This window comes from Chelmon rostratus, chromosome 1, assembly GCF_017976325.1.
Source record: "Chelmon rostratus isolate fCheRos1 chromosome 1, fCheRos1.pri, whole genome shotgun sequence".
Classification (NCBI taxonomy): domain Eukaryota; kingdom Metazoa; phylum Chordata; class Actinopteri; order Chaetodontiformes; family Chaetodontidae; genus Chelmon; species Chelmon rostratus.
Genome location: NC_055658.1, coordinates 19,137,248 through 19,151,680, shown reverse-complemented (window position 1 = coordinate 19,151,680; position 14,433 = coordinate 19,137,248). Strand labels below are relative to the sequence as shown.

The 14,433-nt window shown below is 43.8% G+C and overlaps 1 protein-coding gene across 1 annotated transcript in view; it reads left to right on the top strand.

Annotated features, from left to right (window-relative positions):
* The window catches only part of elp4 (elongator acetyltransferase complex subunit 4), a 54,750-nt gene that overhangs the window by 38,163 nt on the left and 2,154 nt on the right, over positions 1–14,433 (top strand). The window lies entirely within an intron of this gene.

Here is a 14,433-nt window from a genome sequence, read left to right as displayed (position 1 = left end):
AATCAAATGTTGCAGTCTTGTCCAAGTGACGTCATAGTGTGCCTGCCTATTCAGAGGGCCTCTCCTGAATGGATGGATGGACAGATGACATGCGTTTACAATGTGTATTAATGGTGATAAAATTAATATGTAGTAAATCTTACTCAGACTTGAAGTTACCCTTTTTGTGTCTTTTCAGCTGTCAGTATCATACTAAAACAGTTTTTTTAAAAAAAAAAAAAAAAAGGTTTTAATGTTTCTGTGAAGTTGTTTCCCTTCTTTTCTTATTATATCACTGTCATTTACATTAGACCTCCCATCAAGAATTACAATTAATCTTGCATTGCAATGATGTTAAAGTCTCAACTATAGCAAAACTTGTATCGCTTGTGATGTGAAAGCTCAGACTTAGGCCACATTCCACAAATCTGGTTTACCGGGTACCTTTATTTGAGAAAAAAAAAAAAAAAACCTTCAAGGGGCTGCACTGGTCAAGGTGTACTGCTTCAGGTACCTGTGCCCTCTTGATTTAATCCTCCGTCACAGCAGTTGCAAAATAAAGAGCAGAATAACACCATTCATGAGGCAAAAAAAATTTGCTCATATTTGATTGGCCAACACAGTGCATTGGTTGATAATGTTATGTTGCGTTGAGAGTTCTCTGCTTTGGTAGGAAAGTGCCGTAGTAAAGTACTGATTTCTAAGAATCACAAAAGTGATATACGCTCGCAGCAATGCGAGGAAATATTAAGGATTCATAATGTTTAACAGCAGCTTCCATCAGAGAGTGAGCGTTTATGTTTGTCAACCTCAGACACTGTGGGATCATCAGGAGTGAGTAAAATCATTCCCGTTTGTTGTGTCAAATACGGAACTGACTGGCGTGCCAGATCCTGCCCACTGGACATGTTTTGATGAATACAAACAAAAGCAGGACGATTTCCTTTTTGTATGTTTGTGGATTGCACAGATCATCAAGCATTTCTGGGTGTGTACTGGAGGATCATGCATATCTCCTGTACATTCCTCTCAGGCACAGGTAGTGTGTGAATACTCACAGGTCACGCAAGCCTTTGTACGAGGCAGCTCAGACGCTGCAGTTACCCAGGCATTTGTGCCATTTTTCACACGCTTTCCGAGAAAGCGTTAGTGCTGATGTATTGAAATGCGTGTTTGTATGCGGGTGTGCCTACAGACCTTAATCAAATAAAAACAAAACGCATAAATCTTAAAGACAACGTGACGTGTTCGCAGTATATCAGTGCGTGTGAAGGGTGCTGCAGGGTTTGACAACAGCATGTGTAGGTGTTGTGGTGTGCAGAAAATTAAAAACACTGGAGCTTCCACGAGGAACCTCTAGGCCACGTCTAGCAGCAAAGAAGAAGGAAGAAAGGGTGACAGGACCCTTCTATTTTTAGGTTCAGCCGCAGGCCACACTAGCTGAACCTATGTTAAAGACACAGCAGTTAGTGAAAGGCCAATAGGTCCTCACAGACCTTACCTGTGTGACAGAGCTTAGGATTCCCATGCAGTCTGGTTCCAGCTGCGAGGTTGAGCCGTACACCAGGAATCCTGACTATGCTGCCACAGCATGTCAACGCTACTCCACCCACCTGTGGCACCAGACCTGTGCGCCGTGCCCTCCCTCAATCAGCCCTCCATCAGGAAGGAATCCTAATAAACCTGCTCCTTTCACTTCCACTCCATCCATCACCGTGTGTTTATTACATCGAATCAACAGCTTGGAAAAGTGACACGTTCCCAGCCGTTGTTTCTGTTAATCAGGAATCTGCCTCTGGTCAGGTGAACCGGTCCACTCTGGTCATGTGGGCTGTTTTCAAGTTTGGGATGTGCTCGTGCATCCTGGTGACTGTAGAGCAGCCTATCAGGCGTTACATGCTGATGCACCCCCCCATGCCCACACCCTCAGTGACTTACAGTTCCACCCATCACCTGACAGCAGAGGAAATGAATCATCTCTTTTGACTGTTGTTGCCAAGATAAAAGTGGTTCACTCCTTAATTGAGAGTTAGGGTTTTTATTCATTTAAGGCTTTTTAAGATATCATTAATACTGATAGCATTTTATGCAGCCTTTCAGTTCCTCCCTTAGTCCTCTCTCGCAACCCGCACCACACGACTAACCAGGCTTGGCTCGCCGTCGTCACAGCACAGACATACGAGAGGAAAGGTAGGCAGGAACTGGGTGAGAGACAGACACAGGAAGAGAGAGAGAGAGACCATTTTGTCCCCCAGGTATGACAGAGTCACTCATGCAGAAAGATCCCACATGGAGGGAGGTTGGAGAGAGGATGGGAAGGGGAACTCTTGGCTTCCTCTCCTGGTTCGTACCCACCACCCCCCTCCCTGAAAACACATCTGTCTTCTTTTCTCTGCCACACACCTTTTCTGCATCCTTCGCTCACCTTCTCACTCCAGTAACAGAGACTTTTCACTGTTAACAGCTTAAAATGTTTTCTCATGTATAGGCCGGCCTGAAAGTGTATTTCCTCAGAGCGTTTCTTGTCACATTGCGTGCCACCCGCCATATTTTGTCGAACTTTCTAGGGATGGAGCTCTTTGGCAGCCAGTTTGTTCTCTTTTTAGCCAATGTTCTTTGGTTTTCGGACACACTGCTGCTACCGTTACCCCAAGCGGTCCGTCTTACATGCAAATATGTGTCGGCGCTACAGCGATCACCATTTTAGTCCGCCGCAGAGCTATCTCATGGCTGCATGCATTAAAACAATTAAACTTTGCCCCTCCCCCGCCACAACAATCATTTGCGGATGTGTTGGGTGAAATTTAGCAAGAAATTATCATTTTCTGAATCACTTCACTCTGCTTGCTCGGTGTTTGTTTCATTCTTTCTCTTTCTCCGTCGTGTCTTTGAGCTCTTTAAAAGACTTGGAGCCCCCTGCATGTTCTTCTTTTTGCTTCTTTTCTCTGTACTTTTTTTTCATCATTATCCAACAGCACTTTTCTGTGCGTGCAAATGCTTTCTGAACGGCGTCCTTTCTTCCCTTTCAGGCTGGATGTCATTGTTGCTGCCTGTGGGCTGGGTGTATTTATTTAGGGGTAATTGGTGTGTGGATGAGTGAGGTAATGAGGTGCATCCACACTTGGCTGCTCCCCTCCCTGAGAGCCTGAGACAGACGTAGCCTAGCTGGGCTCCGGCTTGAGCTGTACCACACTGCTGTCTTCCTCCACACAGGCCAGAATGGCTCTTTCATACCCAGGTGGACAAACACAATCACTCGGGCTGATACCTCAATGAGGCATCTGTAGTTTGAAGTGGTGTGTGGGTCTGTGCGTGTGCATGAGTACATATCGTTGTGTGTGTTAATGTGCATGTATTTGTGGGTGGAGAGGGAAAAAACAGCGCTTGGTTGACAGCCTGTCTCTGCCTTGAGTCCTTGTCCGTCTTGTGGCCTGTGTTTGTATAAGTGATTTTCCCTGTGTGTTTGTAAGTGCATGTATATCAGGCTGAGTGGGTGTTCAATTGAGCTCAAGGAGGACCTCTGGCTCTCATAGCCCCTTGCCAACCTCAAACTGCCCCTGATGTCCTGCAGAGTTACCTAATGATTTCACTTACACCTCCCTTATCTGTCTGGCCCGTGTGGCAGCAACCGTCTGACGCTTCAGCCTTTACATGCCATTTGCTGCCTCATATCCTGTGAAATTCAATTGCACAGCTCCAACTGTAGCTAGTGTAGGGGGATCTCCCTCTCTCTCTCTCCTCTCACACCCTCTCCCTCTCCATGCTATCTCCCATATTTGTAAATACAAACATAAATGATTCAAGTATCACACTTTTTCTTTATTATCTCGATCGCAATGTTGCATTTTGGTGTTTTAGCGCTCTAAAGTTAACACTTCATTTCACTGCAGTGTGTTGGTGACCGACCTTGAATGAGATGTAGAAGTTTTAAACCGGGAAGCTTGGATGTTCGAGGCTGCCCACAGGTGTTCGGCAGATAATATTATGCATAGATTGTTTTGTTGTTATCAGGGTAATTGGTGTAGACCTGCCAGCCTTTGATAGACACACAATTACTGTATGCGATGCATAAGTGGACTCATTTTAGAGCAGGATTTTGAGTTGCTAATGGTGCATTATTCAGCTTTTGGTCTGTCCCCAAAAGTGCCGGGCCAAATCAAACACGCCGCTCCAGGGTAATTGAGGCCCACTCCGCACCCCCTGCGGTGAGCAAGGCAGAACTGTAATCCCCTGACAACTCTGACTTGGCCCCAATCTGGCAGGCCGCCCATTTCCCAGCAAAACGCCTAACTCGACATCGGGGAGAATGAAGAAGCTGATAGTCACATTTGGAACGCTTTCCAATTTTGTTATTCTTTTCAACTCAACAGCTTTCTGTAGCCATCTCTGTACTTACCCTTACTTTTTATTTTAAACTGTACTTCATAGAACATAATTGCACACTAATTACACTGTCAAAGTAATATTCTTACTCATTAGTCCCCTCGAGCTTTTGTGGTTTTATGATCAAAGGTTTCTGACAAATAAACCTAACCGCTCAAACCACAGAGGAGCTTTCACTTTGCTTTTTATACGGTTTCCAGAGACTCTACCACAAAATGAATCATCAGCAATTACAGAAAATTTGAGCAAAAGTTTCGAGTGACTTTTGGACAGAAATTCAGCAATTCTGCTCTTTCTTTTTGTTCATATGCAGTTTTGTGAAATTAGGAAAAGAACGTCATCTTTGATTGATAGTCACCTTACTAACCAATCTGCTAGTGCAGCATGCCATCTGCAGATACACGCAGTTCATGCTAACGCTTTGTTTTCCTCTATTTCCACTCAACTCTAATACAATTAGCTGCCTATGACTCAGAAGCGTCCACACCTGAAGCGATGAATGTGCAAAATTTTGACCACATCTTCAGACCTTGGGAGTTCTGTATGATTGTTGTACATGGGATTTGGGTTGTAGCAACATAGCCAAAAAATACAAATACTTTTACTTTATTGTAATCCAAATTATTAATCACAACTGTTTTTTGTACTTTGTTCTTAGTATCTTAGTACCTTAATAAATATTTTTCTACTGTAGCATAGTAGTAGTAGAAGTTAATGTCTCGTAATGTGGTCCTCATTGAAAAGTTATTGCTGCTTTATATTAGACACATCTACAACCACAACTAAATCCTTGGACAGCTTCTGTTCTTGTTTGTTGTCATCTGATTTAAAATCATCTTTCTCAAGACCATAGATATCGTTCCACTTTAAGAGGCAAGAACAAGTCCATGTTGATGATCTTTCCTATTGAGTTGCTTCATTACTTTCCTCTCTGCTTCTCACTCTCCTTTTCCCAAAGATAACTATGTGATGGCTCTCTCTCGCTGTCCCACCAGAGCTGCTTCTTTTTAGAATTTTATGATAACATGGTGCAAAGTACACTTTTAAAGTCCGGGATTTGTCCCTCCCCTGTAACATGCTTGCACCTTCAGGGAAAGTTTTTCATTGCTACCAAATTTGATTTGTGATTTCAAACTGCCCACACCGTAACTGTGCAAATCATCTTCATCAGACATTTGTTATTAAATATTACGTTTCATAGCAGTCCTTGTGATGAACTGGGAATTCTTAATCGTGTTGTAACAAGCCTTTAATGGATGGAGTATTTAGTGTTTTGTACATGCTGCAGATTGAGATTCATTACTGTGATTTGACATATCTGTAAATTTAATCATAATGTCACTTTTTTTTTCCTTTGAGTTAGAAGACTTTTTGTATTTTTTTTCTTGTTATGTTTCTTGGCATTGTTTTAAAAAACATTCTCTGCAGTATCTCCCCTTATAGGGGTCTTTTGCAGAGAGGGTATGGCATGTATTTAGCACTGTCTCCCTGATTTTTAACTTTAGCGCGTTCTCCCCAGGCCCTGGCTCACTGTTTTAATGGCTTTAGTAATGCTTCACAATTAACACCCAGCCAGCGCTCAAGGTTAGGTAATGGTTGATGTGTTTCAGGCAATATTAGAAAACACAAAACAAGCATTCCCCCTCACCCACAGTGCTTCTAGGACCTAGAGGTTATGGGGGAAATGGAAGGTGCTGAATTTTTTGACAGGGCAGCCGAGGTGATGTCTCATTCCCTCTGACATCTTGAACACCCTAAAGCTGGCTTTGCCAACAGTCTACCCAGGAAGCACCTCACCTAGCTGTGGCTAAATTTACAACACAACCACCTGCCCACGGGGAGCGGACTGCAGAGGAAAGCAGAGGTGGAGGTGGGGTTGGGGGTGTGGAGGGCAAACAGGAGAAGAGAGAAGGAGGGGGTGGGAGACTGAAGTGTGTCTGTGTGTCAAAGGATGCAATGCATAATGTGTTTAATAGCTACAGTGAACTTAATTTGCAGTTTGAATGAACGATATTTATCTCAGATTTTACATTTTTGTACAAGATGTTTTGCCCTTTCAACATTTCTGTTTAGTTTTTAGTCTCTGCGTGTTTCCTCGATTATACTGCGAGTTTGCATCAGAGTGCAGACAGAGAATTGGTCAGATCTGGGTTTTCCAGTGTCATTGGGAGTTCAGTAGACCATTGGAACATTTAGAGTGCGACAAATAACAGCGGTAGAGGGACAACGAGTGGATGTGAATACTTTTACATTGCCGTATCCAAGGCCTTTGCAAGGCTGAATATAAAATATCTAATTAGAAAGGCCTTCTACTGTTTTCCCGCAGTGTTATATTTGATCTGTTCTTAAGCAAACTAATTTCTTTTCTCTTGTATGTTGTTGAGAACATTGTTTTTCCTCTGAGACATTTTCAGCAGTAACCCTTCGAGTTGCTTCTTGGCTGTTGTAGGTGTTCCTTTCTGTCTCATCTTACTAAATGTCTGAAAGTCTAAAAGAATTTCCCTAGCTACTAATGTACGTCAATTACCCAAGATATCATATTGGACTAGCTGTTTTAGTTTAAGACTGGTATTGACTTTTTTTTTACGAAATTGTTTTTATATTGCCAAATTCTCCATAATTTTTAAAATTGCTGCATTAGTGCCACGTTTGAATGAATAGACAAAGACTGAAATCTTGCCCTTTAAAACTGTATATTCATGCTTTTATAAATTTGGTCAAAGGCTGTATATATTGAAGTTCTCAAGACGGACAGTCGAATAGAACGGTTACAATTCTAGATGCTCCCCAGTGGCAGAGTTCAGGCTGTTTGCCTGTGGGCTGATGTGGAGTGAATGGCCTTAGAGGCTCTAGGCTGGTCTATGTGTGGCCCGGCTGGTCCAAGTCAGCAGTAATGACTGGCTTTGGCCAGCATGCCTGTTAATGTGAATGGGGTTACTCTGGGCAACACCTTTTCAGCTGGGTCCTATGAAGTCCCCAGTATGGTGGTCTTTGTCCACACAAGGGCTGTCCTCTCAGCAAAAAGGGCTCCTTTTTTGTGAGGACTATCAACTGGTGATGGATTATACCCACCCCCCTTTATTCATCCGGGCAGACTAACAGACAAGGATGCATGCAAACATACACACACTCTCACACATACGTACAGCCACAAAGACATCAAAAGTATAACAGACATATTAGCACATTTCCTAACACAAAGGTGTCATAGATAGTTAAGATGTGCAGATACAGATGCATGTACCTTTCTTAGGTCTACTCACAACAGGTCAACATCAAATGCTTCCACACTGTTCATTCACTGGTCCCTTCACTTCATTCAGACATGAAGATGAAGTTTCTTCCTGATTGATCTTCTCCTCCTGTCTCAAGTTACAGAGAAAGTGTGAATACATCTTTTCTCTGTCAGTATTTCTGTTTACCTTCCTCTCCTCTCGCTTGCTGAGAGATGAAGTACAAATCCTCAGAGACATTAGCGTCATAATTCTAGGTAAATAGTCACACCCAAGTCTTTTGTGTGATCTTTATGAGTGCCTGGATAGTTCCTGAAGATTTCAAGCTGGTGAACTTGACTGTGTGATCCAGTTCGGGTAGTTCCCAATGAAGAGAATTTGCCAGTGAAGCTTAAACACAACTGTACCTCTCGACTCTTCGGTCAGTCTGATTTACTGGGGCGTAAACAGAGGATAGTACACACCAGTCAGCCACAACATTAAAAAACTGACAGGTGAACTGGCATTGGCCATCTCGTTACAATGCAATGTTCTGCTGGGAAACCTTGGGGACTTGCATCCATGTGGATGTTACTTTGACATATACCACCCACCCAAACATTGTTGCAGACCATGCACACCCCCTAATGTCAATGGTATTCACCGACGGCAGTGTCCTCCCCCAGCAGGACAATGCACCCTTCCAAACCGCAAAAACAGATCAGGAACTGCTCAAGGAACACGACAAAGAGCCCAGTGCGTTGACCCGGCCTCAATACTCTTATGGATTGTGGATGGATGGGCCAGAACAAGTCCGATCCATGGAGGCCCCACTCCACAACCCACAGAACCCAAAGGATCTAAAGGTCACCAACATCCTGGTACCATGACACCCCAAGAGGTCCGACGTCCCTGTCTTGATGGGTCAGAGCTGTTTGGATGACATGAAAGGGACCCACACAATCCAGCAGGTGGTTTTAACGTTGTGGCTGAGCGGTGTATATGCTGTTTTGCTCATGGGACATCATACCGATACTGGAAATATTAAAATGACAGATAATATGTTTTCATCTCCTGCTTTCTGTCCTAGTATTTCCAGCTCTGGTGTGCAGTATTTCCTTGTTAGCACAACAACAGACTATTCCTCTGTGAGAGTGGTCGCACCCACCCCTCCCAAGGGGTCAGCCACTTACCCAGGCTGACACAGTAACCTCCAGACGACCTTTTGCTTTGCCAAATGTTATGCCTGTAAACTGTGTGAACTCCATCACAGCGCAAACATCCAGAGAGAAATAGGGTCTGTTGTCTGTTAGAGGGAAGGTTGGGTTCACAAAACCCTAGTTGTACTAGCCAGCTTTGTGCGCTCATGTTGTAAATACCTCTGTGTGACACATGCATAGGCAAGTGGCAGTGTGTGTCTGTTTGTTTTTGTACATGGGTGTATGCACTTGTAGACTGAGTGCAACACAGAAAAAAGAATGAATAATATATGACAAATTATCCTTGGTAATGCTCTGGCTTTTATTTTTTGGTGACTAAAGCAGTGACAGAGCCAGTTAGGACAGTGATCTTAAAGGAATATTTCAGCATTTTTGGAAGTCTGCATATTTCCTTTTAATCTTTCTAACTTTCTCCCAGTGAAATCTAGGAAGTCACTGCTCCCAGCCAAGAATAGCGCTGCACAAAAAATAAACAATAAACCACAACTCCTTGTTTTCACACTTCAGTTCTTGCATGCATTAAGGGAACAATATTCAGCTTTATATTCAAAGGACAGATATGAGAGTGATATAGACGTTCTCATGGAACACTCTGCAAGTAAGAGAATAAGCCCAAAATATCAAACTGTTCCTTTAAACTCACATTTTCCAAGTATTTATAGTCATTTTATTAAGAATGTAAACCCTCAAAGTGTTCTAAAAACATGATTATGATGAAGACGCGGGTTACTTTGCCTGTAGCCAATTGAATTGTGGGTTAAGCTATAGCCTTGTGCTTTTTGTTATTCATTTGTGATTATTAAAGCAGCGCATCTATACCGCACTAGAAAGCTTAGCTTTTACCAAAAGTGTCAGTGGTGTTTTAACCTGAGGACGCTTATATCATAGTCATGCTTTGAGGAGTAAAATGTGTGTTTGAGGGTTGGAGGGCACAAGAGGTCCCCTAGATATGCTGTCATAACCCATGCAGCCACGCTCTTTGCTATGGGCCTATCGGTAGTGAAGGCAGCACTTAGACATGTTTGTACTCTACGCCCTATATTCCTCTCCCTTTCTCCCCAGGCACCATGTCACTCCAGGGGCGGACCAGCACTCTCTGGCTGTGCCCAAGTCCATAACACCAACTAACCCCCCCTTACTACCCACCACCACAAGGGTCAATGTGCCCTCGCCCTACAACGCCCACGGTCCATACCAACACTGCCCTCCAAAGAGAAACAAAACTGAACTGAAAAGAGGCAAAATGGCCCCACGCTGCTTCCCCTGTCAAAGCTCTTGACAGGCCCGAGCAGGGGCCCCCAGAGGAGGGTTCAGTTGAAGATGATGACGACGGAGATAACAAGTCAAGTTGTTGTGTTACAGCACAGTTACACTTTGGCCCTCGTTTGTCCATTTGGTTATTCAGAATCACGGCGGAGCTAACTGATTCCCATGCATGTCATGTTTAGTAAAATGACAGATACTATCAGATGCTGTTTTGCATCAGTCTGTGGAGCGTGAAGGGTAAGTGAGGAGCTAGTTATTCAAAAGAACAGGAATAAGCATTCCATTAGGTATTAAAAAACCTTGAAATATTGTCAGCTAATCAATTTCCTGTTTGGACATGCTCCCTTTTAATGAAATTCAGTCAGTTATTAGTCCCTTCCCATTCTTCCAGTGTTTGGGAATATAATTACACTCAAAATGCTTACTCATCCCTCTGCCTGCCTGCTGCCTACTCTGTCAGATGCATTAGCCATGAAGCAGAAGAGATGAGGAGCCTGTGTCTGTATCTGTCTATCTGTCAGTCCGCCTGAATGTCTGTATGCCTGCCTCTCAAATTATCCTGGATCAGGCAGCAGGTGACATGGCGAGCAGGTGACCATCACCCAATTACCAAAAAGAAACTCGAGAAGAGCTCCAGTGTAGTTAGCAGTTATTTCTTTCTCCTTCCACCTCTCTTATACTCTTTTTATGCCACTCTCTTATTTAAAAACATTGATTTTCATACAGCATGAAAATGCATGGAAAATGGACCCATTCTTACATGCTATTTAAAATTTCTAATTTTTGTACTTAAGTTTAAATTCCATATTCAAGCTACTAATAGTGAGTGCTGAAAATGCATGCATTGACATTTATTTGGCTAAAAATAACAAGGAACAACAATGAGGAAATAACAAAGAATTTCTCTAAAAATGACAAAGTCTGAGGGTTAAAAGCTTCCCTAGTCAACAGGTTATTCTTACGGCAAGGTCAGGGATCGTGTTGCACTCTTTGTTGCCACGAAAAAAAGAGGAAGGAAGAGCTTCTTCTCAGCTTTTGTTAGGTGCAGGTGGACTAGAATTACCAGAGTGATGGGATTTATGCTGCGTTGTTTCTGCATTTTTTCTGGTAAGTAGAGGAAGCGCTCTCTGAAATTTCCAGCATAAATGTGATGATAGTTTGCTTCTCCAACAGAAAAGCACATCACCTCATTATGTGGGTTTTGGTGTGCTGAAGTTACCACCCATTCCTATAGGTCCGGCAAATGATTTCCCACACAATGCAGTGTAACTTTAGAGGCATGAGGGATTACAGCACTGGGAGGTGAATTAGCTTGGTTTAGTGACTGGATAGACCAGCAAGTCTGGGAAATTTCTACCAATTTTATTCTGCTACCATTTTGACCCTTGGCTGGTTGTAGAAATGGGTCTGCAAATGGAGGACATTGACCTGGTGTCATGGACAGACGTCCACATTAGTTTACAGTGGCTGCACTGCAGCTGTGCAGCTCAGGGAAATGGAATTGGCAAAAGGTATCACCTCTAATGTGACCACAGTCTATGAATACTGGACTTGTGGTATATAAATCCATCCAAACTGTATTTTTGATATCTCACATGTTGTTCTGCATCAATACAATAACTGGAATTTCTTATTCATGCGTGACAGCATATGCACATTAGTCAACATTTCTTCTGTGATCGTAACAACTTCGTCTAAGTGCTTCAGTGTTGAGTTTCTCTCATTTCACTGACTTAATAGAGCTTATAATATGATGACGAAATTACTACAATGACTATGTTAAGTAGGTGTTTATGGTAAATATCCTGTCACTTCCATGAGCATGTTCCAGCATCGGCTAATCTGATTGGAACAGCCAGACCAGTCGTCATGTGTTCCAACAAGGTGTTGGGTTTCCCATAGTTCTAAGCTGTACAGTGACACGGGCCATTTGAAAGTGTGGCTAAAACCCTATGGAAGAAATGACTCGTTAAATTAGAACCTAATACTCCAGTCATTAGCAAGCCGTTACCACCAGTGGAATGCCTTTGATGGTGCTGCTTTGTGCGAGTAGGTCCTGTTTAAGCTCCAGTCGGAGAAGTTTGTCCTTGTGGGTCTTGGAACATTACGTGCTTGCATATATATATAGTTCAACCAAAACACAACAAAAAAAACCCTAAAAACTGTCATTTTATGCCCTTTCTGAGCCATTAAACACAGATGTGATATCCACTTAACACCGCTGTTGTATGTGGAGATTGTGAATGATGAGTTGCAGGCAGCATGAAACGCCATATTCCTCAAGAACCGGGTCTTTGGGGTGTTTAGTAAGCCGAAGGGAATTGTCCATTGTGGGGTGATATTAGTAACCCTCTTAGGCAAAGCTAGTCTGTGGGCCGGCCCCGAGGGCTCATTTCAAGTGCTTAGCGCTCGTTTGGAGCTTTGTCACCCCTCACCCTGTTGCCAGCATGGCCCCAGCCCCTCTGGCTGTGGAGCGGAGCTGAACCACAGACCTTTACCCCTGCCCGCCACCAGGGAGGGAACACTGACATCACAACTCTAACACGCACTCACACACACATACTCGCACTAACATTGTGGCACACATCCATTTTCACCCCCACCAATGCACCACAACCAATGGTCTATTTTCCCGCCGTCCACTCCCATCCAACACCCCCCCCCCCCCTCCCTTATTTTTTTTCTCTTTCTCCACCCTCATGAAGGTTGCCAGGCAGCAGAGAAAGACTTCACACACACATACACCCCACTATGCCTCTGAGGGTTTTCCGGATGTCCTTGTTTACATCATGGAGTGTGCAGGTCGTAGGGAAGCAGACTCAGAGCCTCCCTGGTTATGTCCGTCTAAGTCTTCCACTGACCTCCATTCATTTGGTGTCAATGCAAATGTTCATGGCGGCTCTGCTATTGGCCTATCACTGCTAAAGTAAGTGCGCTGCACTTCCTACATCCTATTTGGGTCAAAATTTCAAATCAGGATGAAAATGAATTTAAATATTTCGCCTGAATTGTCCTCATCCAGTGAACTTGCATTGGCAGTGATATGAATTACGGACTGGACTGGATTTATAAAGTTTTTATCGCCCTCGTAACGAATAACAGCTCAAGTATTGGCTGTCGCTGATGAGCGGGATGGTTGTTGACTGTTACCAGGCTGTCTTTTCCCTCCGTGTGTGTCAAACCGATCGATCGGTTTTGTCTGCTCCTCCCTCCAACTTTGATGTTACCATTGATTGTTCTCATCTGCCCCTGAACTCAAAGGTTATAGGAGCTGAGCTGCACTTCTGGATTGCTTTGACCTTCGCTCTGCACATGCTCTGTGGGTTCGCAGAGCCCAGAGCCAAACAGACACGGTGTAGCCAGGCCCGCGGGTGCGTGACAGCCAGACAACGGTGTGATGTCTTTTTTTTTTTCTTTTTTTCTTTTTTTTACTCACCCACTGAGGATGATGTATATGTGATTGATTTTTCTCCCACCCTTCTCTCTACCGTGTTTCCGCTGCAGTGCGCTAAGCAGGACTGAGTCCAGGCTTGATCAATGCATTGTTTTTCTTTTTCAATCACACTCGAGTGAGCTGAAGACACGAAAGGTTACACAGGTGAGGTTTGGCAGGGGTGGAAGCAGAGCAGAGCTTCTGCAGGCCCCCTCAAGGCCAATATATGAGTTTGCATGGATGTTCGTGTGTGTGTGAGTGTGAAAGAGAGAGAGAGAGAGAGAGGGAGTCAGGGTTGCACACAGAGAAAAGTTTAATGAATTTATCGTGTGTTTCTAACATCATGATCATTCTTCTTGTGTTGTCACAAGAGTTAGTTCATGCTCATTATGAAGCTCTTGTCTTCTCTCCCAGTGGGAATCTTCCGGCCATGCCTCTAAAAGTCCTTTGTAACCTTACCTTTACCACCTTACATTAAATTATAGGTCCTTCACAATGTCTCGGTGCTCACCTGTCCCAGGTAATCTGCAGGGCTGCATGAAGGCTACTCCTCTTGTTTCCTCTACTCGCCTGACAAACGGTCCTCTGACACACACACACAAAGGCAGTGTGTTCAACAGAAAAGAGTCCACTTGAGCATGACGCTCCTCCGACCGACGTTAGCCACAGTAGCAGGAGCACGAGGCTTCGTATCAGAGATGGCCGTCAGCGATGTGAAAACATTTTGCAGTTCAGACTCAGGTGTTTCAGTGCTCCTAAATAAACAGTATTGAGCAGAGGGAGGAAGTAGTCTGCCCTTAAGGGGTAAAGATTGTTGCGTAGTCCTGAATTATCCCTTAGTAATGATGCTCTTAAACCCTGTACCCAAACGCCTAGTCATTAAGAAAAAGATAAGTATCTGTGGGAGTGGAAGGGCTCTCCTAAAGCTGCATGGCTGGAG